The 9,889-nt window shown below is 42.3% G+C and overlaps 1 long non-coding RNA gene across 1 annotated transcript; it reads right to left on the bottom strand.

The window, feature by feature from the left end:
* Nucleotides 1-753: 753 nt before the first annotated feature.
* On the bottom strand, nucleotides 754-8,231 carry LOC308631032. Its single transcript, XR_014018097.1, has 3 exons — nucleotides 8,038-8,231; nucleotides 3,633-3,808; nucleotides 754-1,499 (listed from the first exon to the last, which is right to left on the bottom strand). It is a non-coding gene; the product is annotated as an uncharacterized lncRNA (long non-coding RNA).
* Nucleotides 8,232-9,889: the final 1,658 nt, after the last annotated feature.

The following is a 9,889-nucleotide window of genomic DNA, read 5'->3' on the forward strand; positions in this document are numbered from 1 at the left end:
ATTTGTTATTCATGTCATGGTTCATTTGATTTATCTGCTTTACCAATCTTACAATACAGTTTTGCAAGTTGTGATTTCTGCTTTAATTCTGACCCTTGTCATCAACATCCACATCTTTCCACCCAACGTTCTGATCTGTGCCATTAGGAGCGCTGATGACGCAGAGCAGCTATTGCCTCTGGTTGTCCTCTGTAGTAGCTGGCAGCCACTCTGAAAGTTTCAAGGCCCCCTTGCCGTACTGACAACTACATCAAAACTGTTCACGGATGATGCTGATTTCAATATGTTTCCTGATTTCAGAATTGACAAAACGCGAAAAAATCGTGCAACACAGAATCCATGCAATAACGTAATAATTTGATGAAAAGAAAGTCTAATTTTCATCCTGACAAGTAAAATCAATCACATGTTTAAACTCTGATTAGAGAACTAGTCAATGCTGGAAAATAACTATAAAGATGTGTCATAAAGTTTTTGAGCAGCACAAGAATATTTATCTATGTATGGGCAGGTCCTAATGACCCCTGTCTCAAGTCTCATGGAGGAGTAGTGTTTGTTTTGTTTAGAGCTTTATAATGTTATCATTAGTTTTACTTCCCTGAATTAGTAATTTCCTAATTTTTAGAGTCTTCTTTTTTTAAAAAACAGGGAAGTTATCTTCTCTCAGAAGAAATAATCTGCCCCATATAAACAAGAAATGTCTGACGTATTTTACCTCTGGAATTGCTATGCCATTGGATGACACTTGAAAAGATGATACTCAAGTGCACATTTCTTAAAGTATATTTTTATTTTTAATTGATCCATAGTATTGTACATATTTATTCAAAGATGCACTAGTAATTGAACTTTTTCATAACAGGATGGATTTGAACTTGGCTCCATTGTAACTCACTGAACAGGCCCAATGGTAGCTCCAAGAAGATAAGTCCAGAAGCAAGCAATCAATTAGGACCCTGACCTTTGGTCTCATAATTTCCAAAAAATGGTGAGTGTATATGCATATGTGTGTCTGTCAGTGTGTTGGGTGGGGATGCAGAAGGAGAGAACTTGGAAATCTATTTATGTTGTCGATATCATGCTTTCCTCTGAAAGATTACCCCATATTTCAGGCTTAAAAGTAACAGATACTTTGCCTTATGATTGACGTGGTTCAAGGAAGACTCTTCGTCACCAAGGTTATAGAGCTTTAGAGGTCCCACATGGCTAACAGATGTTGGGGCTCCATTCCCTCCATAATTAATAGTAATTCAAATTAAAATGTTCTAAGTTAGAAATAGATTTTTGATTTCTACAACAACATTCTGACTTCTCCATGACTATATTGACACTCTTTTTGCCATATCAAAATTTCTGGTTGTTTTCTTTTTCCAACAAAAGAAATGTGAGCTGCCCCTGCATACTAATGTCCTGAGCATATTCCTGTGTGCCTGCTGGGAAATCCTCACTGGGTGGCATCTTGGTTTGCTTCTGGATCAGGAAATGCTTTCAGCTTTAGTCTGTACAGAATGGAGATATTGGAATAAAACTGTGAACGTTTTTTTGTGTTCATTTGTGAGCAAATCCCTCCCCTGCCCCTTTTCTAACCCAGTGTCAAATGGGTTGTTTCTCAAAGTACAATTCAGATTTTCTTTACTGCAGATTATTCACTCTGTTGGGTTTCTTTATCTGAAATTATCCTGGGGAACCTTTGTGTTTGAAGCACAAAATGGTATGAAAAGTCAAGTTTAAAAGAAAAAAAAAAAGGCAAACCTAAAAGCTGAAGGCGGGTGTTGGAAGCAGAAAAATCATTCCTTGAACTCTCCAGGAGTTGATCAAAGAGACAGCCATAAATTGCAACAAAGGCAAAGATCTACTCTGCTCTGAAAGCCAGCCAGAAACACTGGAAATGTTTCATTATTTATTTCATTAATTCTGTGATAGCAATCTCTTCTGACAAGATTTGCAAATCTAATCATTTATTAATGAAACGTGTCTGGTGGATTGTGCCCAAGACCTTCTTTAGGTCCCAGCTTCTTGTATGACCGAAGCCTTTCGCTAATTGCCAGCTTGTTGTCTTGCTATATAATGTGACACTGGACTTTCCAAGATCCTCACCAGAGATCTGTCTTTCTGAGTGCCCAGGCATATCCAAACATGGCTGCCAGGCTCCAAGGACCAGCACAATGGGCACTTTTTAGGATGCATACAGCAGACCTGGTTTCTTCTTCTCCTGGAGAGCATTTTTCTGAGAGTGCCATGTAACCCTGTGTGTGCGGTTTTAAGTCATAATGCAATCAGGAAGGAACAATTAAACTGCATTTGCAGCATTGTTGCTCACAAGGATGCACATACGGTTAACCTGACTCTTGACTAAGACATTGATTTTTCCTGGAAATATCTCTGTGGTTTCAGATATTTCCAAAATCTCAGCCTGTTTCCTTGGCGACCGGCTAAGCTTTATTCCCTATGAACCAACGTGGCATGATTCATCAGTAAACATCGAAGCAGCAGCCACCCAACTTACAGGCTTCCTAAAGATTTCCTGGAAAGCGATCCCTGCCCTGAGCTGTTTCACAGGCTCCGTTGTTGATATTTCACAGAGCGCGGCTAAAAAAAATAATAAAAGTCCCATAACCGTGTGCATGGGGAACAACAGCGTTTATGGAGATAATGAAATGCAGAAATGAAAACCCCTCAGCAAAGCCCCTTTAGATGTGCCTAAGCTCTGTTCATTAATCTGTGATAATTAGACTTATTTGCAGAGGTTAACAGCAGTGGCACATGGTAATTAAGCACATCCTCTCTACCAGAGGGATCGAAAATGCTTCTCATGTGACACATGTCCGGTCTTCAGGACATTTTATATTTGCTTTACAGCTCAGGTTCCCGACAGGAGAAAGGAGTTGTATTTTATATTGCCATGATCAGATTCTACTTCCTATAATGAGAAGCAACAACATTATTTCAGTTGTAAACTCTGGGTTGAAAGTGACCTACACAGATAGAACCATCACCTCCATCACTGACTTACTGGATTATCTTGGGTAAATTGTTGAAGTCTTTTGCCTTCATTTTCCCCATCTGTAAAATGGGGATGATGACACCTCCTTTGGGATATTGTGATAATTTAATAATGACAATAGAAAGAGCTAACATTCATTGAACACTTACAGTATGCCCTGTGCAACTCTAAGCTCTTCGTGCAAGCCCATAACATCTCATCTTATAAATGAGGAAATTAGAGCACAAGAGATTGAATAGCTTTTCCAATACCAAACTTTGGAAGTGAATAATTTAGTTCACTTTGAGACATTGAATCTCTTGAGAGCAAACTTCCCCAAAGTAGACACAGGATCACTGTTTTAAAAATGAATTTCCTTCTTTTCTCTGGAACAACTTCACCTTTGGCAACAGTCCTCATTTGGGTTTATGCTAGATATAGTGGCATACTCCTAACTATGAAAGACTCCATTAATAAAGAATTACTGAAATGCAGAAATAAGATGCTCCACTTCTCCAGTTTTACTAATTGCGTTAAATGAGGCAATATATGCAAAGTTCTTGGTATGGTGCTTGGTGCATACTAAGTGCTCAATAAACAGAAGCCATTATTAATATAATTGAAGTGAATATGCAGAGGAGGTACCTACCTACAGTATGCACAGGAAAAAGGGGTGATTCATGTCCTGGTGGGACAGAGCAGGGTGGGTGACACTTCATCTTCTTATTCGGAACAACATACAGTTGAAAACTTGTGAAGTTTCTTTCTGGAATTTTCCACTTAATGTTCTCAGATTGCATTTGGCTGAAACCTCAGAAAGCAAAACTGTGGAAAAGGAGGGAATACGGTATTCCAGATTACAGTCATCCCTAAGTTGTACAGTAGGATTTTGATACATTTCAATAAGAAAATAGCTAGGTAGTTTACAATGTTAAAAAGAAAGAAGGAAGAAAGGAGGTATGAAAGGAAGGAAGAGAGGGAAGGAGAGGGTAAGGAGGGAGGAAAGACAAAGGAAAGAAGCAAGCAAAGAAGGAAACCCAGGAGATTTATCTTAAAAAGTAACTAGATTTTTCAGCCCTCAAATCCTGGACAGCTGAATTGAAAAGGCCTCCTGTCTTAGGAAGGAGAGGGGGGTTTGCTTGTGTTGTAAAACACCACCAGACCAACCAGGAAACAATAATGAGGTTTAGCTGCCCTTGCCCCAAGACAGGGTTCATTTTGAACTAGTGCATCAAGATAACTGGCATTTGTTACCTTGCTCCTTACGCATGTCGTGGGTGAAGCCACACTCATGCTTCTCACACACGGTCTGGAGTACAGATCTCAGCAGAGAATTGAGAGCCCCATGCCTGAGCTTGGCTGGTTTTCCACACACAGCTGGTACATTCATTAGCAGATCTTGACTCCTCTCCCTACACCAGCGTGCAAATGGGCAGGATGGCACTTGTTTTCCCAAATCTTTTTTTTTTCTTTCTTTCTTTGAGGGTAGTGTTGGTGATGGCAGGGCTTTAAAAAGACACTTTCTACAAAGAAAATACTTTGCAGCACCCAGGTAAGAATTAAAGGAGTTCTAAGGAGTAATCTAGAAAGTTCCACTTGGCCCTATTCAGGGACAAACCATTCCAACACTATCCATGTGGTTGCTGAGAACAGAAGGAGACCTCCCCTTGACTGCTGGCTTACTCTAACCTCACCTTTGTCAGTTCCCGCCTGGCTTTCTCCCGTAAGAGCAACCTCACCTTCAGCTCCTGGCACACAGACGCTGTGTTATATAAAACAGCAACCCTGAAGCCAACACAGCCCTGGCTGCCTCAGCTTTTTGGAGAAGGAGGAGAGAAGTAGTTTTCTGAAGTGGGCTGGCCAGGCACAGTGACACAGGCCTGTAATCCTAGTGACTAGGGAGGCTGAGGCAGGAAGCTCTCAGGTTCGAGGCCAGCCTTAGCAACTTAGTCAAAAAAATAAAAACAAAAAAAAGGACTGGGGTATAGTTCCGTGGTAAAGCACCCTGGGTTCGATTTCTAATACTGAAAAAAAAAAATTGAAAAATCAAGTGGGCTAACAGGCACTAAATGGGGTATTTTGGAGAGGTTTTCCATGCCTACATTGACAGGAAACTCATGAGTACCACAGGATGGTGGCATAAGAGTGCCCACTTTGTTCAAGATAACTAGGTAGTTTTCAAAATAAAACTAGGTAGTTTACAATATTAAAAAGAAAGAAGGAAGAGAGGGAGGGAGAGGGTAAGGAGGGAGGAAAGACAAAGGAAAGAAGCAAGAGCGGGCACTCTTATGCCACCATCCCGTGGTACTCGGTCAACCTACAGGAAAGCCACTGGTTGGGACTGAGCCCCAGCACAAGATCCAATAGACCAAACCAAAATGGAGTCGCTCACGCTGAAGATCCACCCCCAGGCCAATCTAAGTTGTTGTCAGTCTCTAAACAGGCCAAGGTCAGCCAGCATGATAAAGGAAGTCCCCTCTTCTTTAACCTTTACAAGAAAGTACCGTTGAATTGACCAACCCTCCTTTGTTTGTTCTGTTTTTACTTTCTTCAACCCTTTTCTATACAGCCAACCTCCCTTGCTCAGCTCATCAGAACACTCATTCTCTGATAGAACGAACGGGCTGTTGCCCAACTCTACAATTGCAACTGAAAGCCAATTAAGACCTTGAGATTCGATTTGATATAGTCTTTTTGATAGATCCATTGTAGTGGAACTATTTGAAATACACACACACACACACACACACACACATATATACATTTATATATACATATATGTAAATTTCTTCAGATTGTCTAATTTCCACCACATGAAACAATCTTTCCATTTTCCTTTCATTAATCAACCAGAGTATAAATTCTTGCCTTTACCTGCTCCTCACACCCTTCTTCCCATTTAATAACCTTTCATCTTAAAGATCCCTTTCCCATCAGACAATAGATCTGATGATGTAAACTAAGAGCTCTTTGTAGACCAAGCTCCACACAGATGAAGCTGGAAGGGATATTGTGAAAGTAGTCGTGTGTCTTGGGGTTGAATGAAGAGAAACTAAGCTGGAATGACAAAGACTGAAAGAGCTAGAAAAAGATTCCTCTTGTTAAAGTAAATTAATTAGTTGGATTTATATGAGGAGACAGAAGGGAAGAAGCCAGGCGGTGTCCCATATTAATAACTCCCTTGGGAGAAGCCAGATTGGATTGAAAGCGAAAGACAAGGAGGGAGGGGCCCCCGTGCTACCTTGGAGGAGAAGGGCCCTGGTTTTCCTCTCTTTGCACTCCATCACCCCTACAGACACAGACACACATCCTCATCCTGACTTGAAAATGATGTCATCTTTCTTTTTGACTCACCCACCAGACTACATTAATCCCCTGCAGCGTGAGGGCCAGCAGGAGGCTGCTTCAGGGACTTCAGGCCTGTGAATAAATGATGACCCAGTGGTTAGGGGCGGCAGCCGAGATACATTCAGGATGCATTAAAGCAATTAGCTGGAAGAGGAGTGAAAGCACAATTTCCAATCCCCAAGAAGGACCAGGCCATGCCTGGAAGAGGGTGAGCAGCTCTACAGCTTAAGGCACTTAGCAAAGTGGCTGCCCAGGAGAAGTGTCGAGTCTCACCCCCTTGGCCTCGTTGGCTACTAGCACCGTCGAGGGGGATTTTTATAATCCTGGGAACCATGAAACAAATTATTTTTGCAAATCAGGAACACTAGAACCAGCCTTTTCACAGCTGATTCCAAATCATGGTTTGCAAACTGATGTCCCCCTTGGCTGCCTCTGGCCCTGGGTGCTTTCTGCCTAGCCAAACCATTTTTAAAATATTGACCCATATTTGGGGGCCAAGATTTTTAAAACTCATAAACATGGATTTCTAGATTGTGTTAGAAATCCAGGAAGCCTAAAGATTCTAGGTTGGCAGGCCTGCATGCTGGGGCGTTGGCTTCCCTCTTTAAGGAGTCTCATGTTCTCTAGTTTGCCACAGTCGCCACCACTCCCTGTTACCTTACTCCCTTCCCACATCACTCATTTACGCTTACCTGTGCCCCTGCGGGGCACTCAAGTCAGTGACCTCTCCTTTGCCTGGCTTCTGAGCTAACTTCAACCAGAAATACAAGGTTAACTTCTACAGCTGCCAAGCACAGTTTGCACATGGCCCCTTCTCATTCCCTCCTCCCCAAAGGTTCACCTCTACCCTTTCATGAGGGCCTGCTATAAACAAGGCTACAACTCTTTACGAGGCTGCCACCTTCATGGATGCAGAGATGCCTTTCTGAAGTATGCACACCTAGCCATCCCTACCTGGGTGCAGTAGAGCAGCCATGAGAACAAAGGGGTATCTGAACAGGATTTTAGATTCAGCAGATTTGGACAGTGTCGATGCCCACCAGAATAAGAACAGCCAAGAATGTCACAAGCTAAATAAAATGCCAGCCAAAACAGCCTGAGATCCAGAAGCTGCTTGGCATATTTGTGATACTCACTTCACAGTGTGATGAGATGTGAGAAATAGCCCTTAACATATAAGAACAGCCTAGCCAGGCCTCCAATTCTGATCCCTCTTAATAGGCACTAGACCCTTCTTTCCATGATGCTCTTTGCTTCTTTAAGGCAATACATCTTTATCCTGCTTTTTGTTCTTGGTCAGATGAATTTCCAATCAGAAATGTCAGTTCAAAACAAAACAAAGAGCTCCTATGACTGAAAGGAAACCAAATCACGCATCTTCTATGAAGCTTCCTCCTCCTTCCCACCCTCCTCCAAACCCACAGATGCTTTTCTCACTTCTTGCTATCCATCTCTCTTCTCCTCCCCAATCACTTAACCCAAATGGGAATGAAGTGCTAAGTGGCCGCTACCTCCCTCCTCTCAGCTGTGCAACATTTGGGCACTTCTAAAAGGCACCTCCCAGCCTGCGATTGGCACCAGAGCCCTCTGTTAGCAATCCCGTTCCTTAAAATTAAAGGACAAAGCATGTGTTTAAAAGATAGTGGAGAAACCTGTGTGACTACTAAGTCCCCCAAAAGATCATAACAGACTGCAGTAAAAAGTACCTGGTATGGGTCAGAAAATGAATAATTCAAACTTTCTTCACATGCTGAATTAACCTTGACTTATTTCATGCTTCCCCGCCCCCATCACGCTGACTTTTGCTTCTCTCTGGGCTGAAGTTGGTTGGAGTCATCCAAGTGTGCATTTTAATCCCTCCTGGAAACTTCTTCTGCTCTATTTGGATCACAGAACATGAGAGCCATTGGATAAGTATGTGCTCGCTGCCCTGCGGGAAGGGGTGTCATGGGGAAGCCTGTGGTGACAGGGGCTTGGGGCATCAGCCACGCCCATGTAAAATGACCATCAAATGTCCTTCCACTAATATTGGCAGCCAGAGGCTAAAGCAATTTAAGATTTATGAAATGTCCCTGTTTCTATTTTTGCAACACTCATTTTTCTTTAAGGAGTCATTTTTCCAGCTTCCTCACTCCCATTACCAGCATCAGCAACCACCGCCTCCTTCACCCCACCAGGAAAAGAAAAATCTTTCTTTTTGGACTCAGCCCTTACAGCAGAAGAGACACTTCTATCTGCTTTAAGGTTGTCTCGTATCCCACAACATACAGAGTGCAGTGTCATTTGCTAGGCACAAAGCCATCTGGGGGACCAAGGTCTGTGACGCATGAAAACTCAATTTGCAACCAAGTTGTACTTAACCCCACCACCACCCCCACCCCCACCATGAGCTTGCAAAGACAGTGGAAGCCAATCAAGAGATTCAAGTGCAATACCAATTAAAAGCAGGATACGAACACACTTGTGTATGGTTATGCTCTAAAATACATACTGTGTGTCTTAAAGGTGAGGTCATTGATGATGATACACACAGAGGCAAAGAGGCATCTGGGTTTTGCCTGTAAGAACCCTATTCTCATCACTTTGGAAAGCCTAATTTCTATATGGATGTTGTCAGCATGGTTAAGAGAACTTCGGGCAATGACGGAGATGTTCCACATCTATACTGTCCAATGTGATAGCCACCAGCCACATGTGGCCACTAAACACTTGACTTGTGGCTACTATGACTGAGGGACTGCATTTTAAACTTTATTTAATTTTAATTAATTTAGTGGCATTGAGGAAGGAAGGTAACAAACATTGGATTCAGTTTCTTGCAGGTGCCAGGCCTAGGGAAAGTACTTTCGCATATGAATCACACTGAAGCATGGTTGATACCTTACAACTCTGCAGTAAGTGATATTATACCCATTTTACTGCCAAGGAAATCTGAAGGTGACAATTTTGCTAAATAGCCTAAAGCCACAAGATGAATAGCTGGTGGGATGTGACTTTGAGCCTTTCTATTACAAATAAGTGGTACCATTCCTATTTCAAACAAGCCATTAGTTATAGAATCAAGTCCAGGGATGAGTAGTAGTCATTCCTGGACTTGATTCTATAAGTAAACTGACTACAAGTTTCTCTCAGATCCACACATATATTGGAGATATTGAATGGGAAAGCATCCATTCAATTTCATTTGTTTTCAGTAGTATGGCAGGCAGATCTGAAATGACCAATTCAAAGTCTCTCTTGTTGCTACTGAAGGAAGTTTGAGGCCCGAAAGGAGGAGGAGCTGGTTCCTATTAGGCACAAACCAATGTCCAGAGGAAGGTTTTGGAGATAATTCCAAAGTGAAATGTCCTCCCAACTGGCCAAACACCTTTCATTAGAAATCACTGGCCTAGACAGTGAGAGAAAGTAGGAGAATTACCAAGGCCCCAGTGAGTCTAGCACCCCTGGTGATGGTCCTAGCCAGGAGGCTGGTGAGGAGAAAGGGTTTCCTGGAGGGTGGTGTTGATGGTAATTAGAGCCTTTTCTAGGAGGGGGGTTGGTCTCAAATCCCAGTCCTGC

Source organism: Spermophilus citellus (genome assembly GCF_964194105.1).
Source record: "Spermophilus citellus genome assembly, chromosome: 11".
Classification (NCBI taxonomy): domain Eukaryota; kingdom Metazoa; phylum Chordata; class Mammalia; order Rodentia; family Sciuridae; genus Spermophilus; species Spermophilus citellus.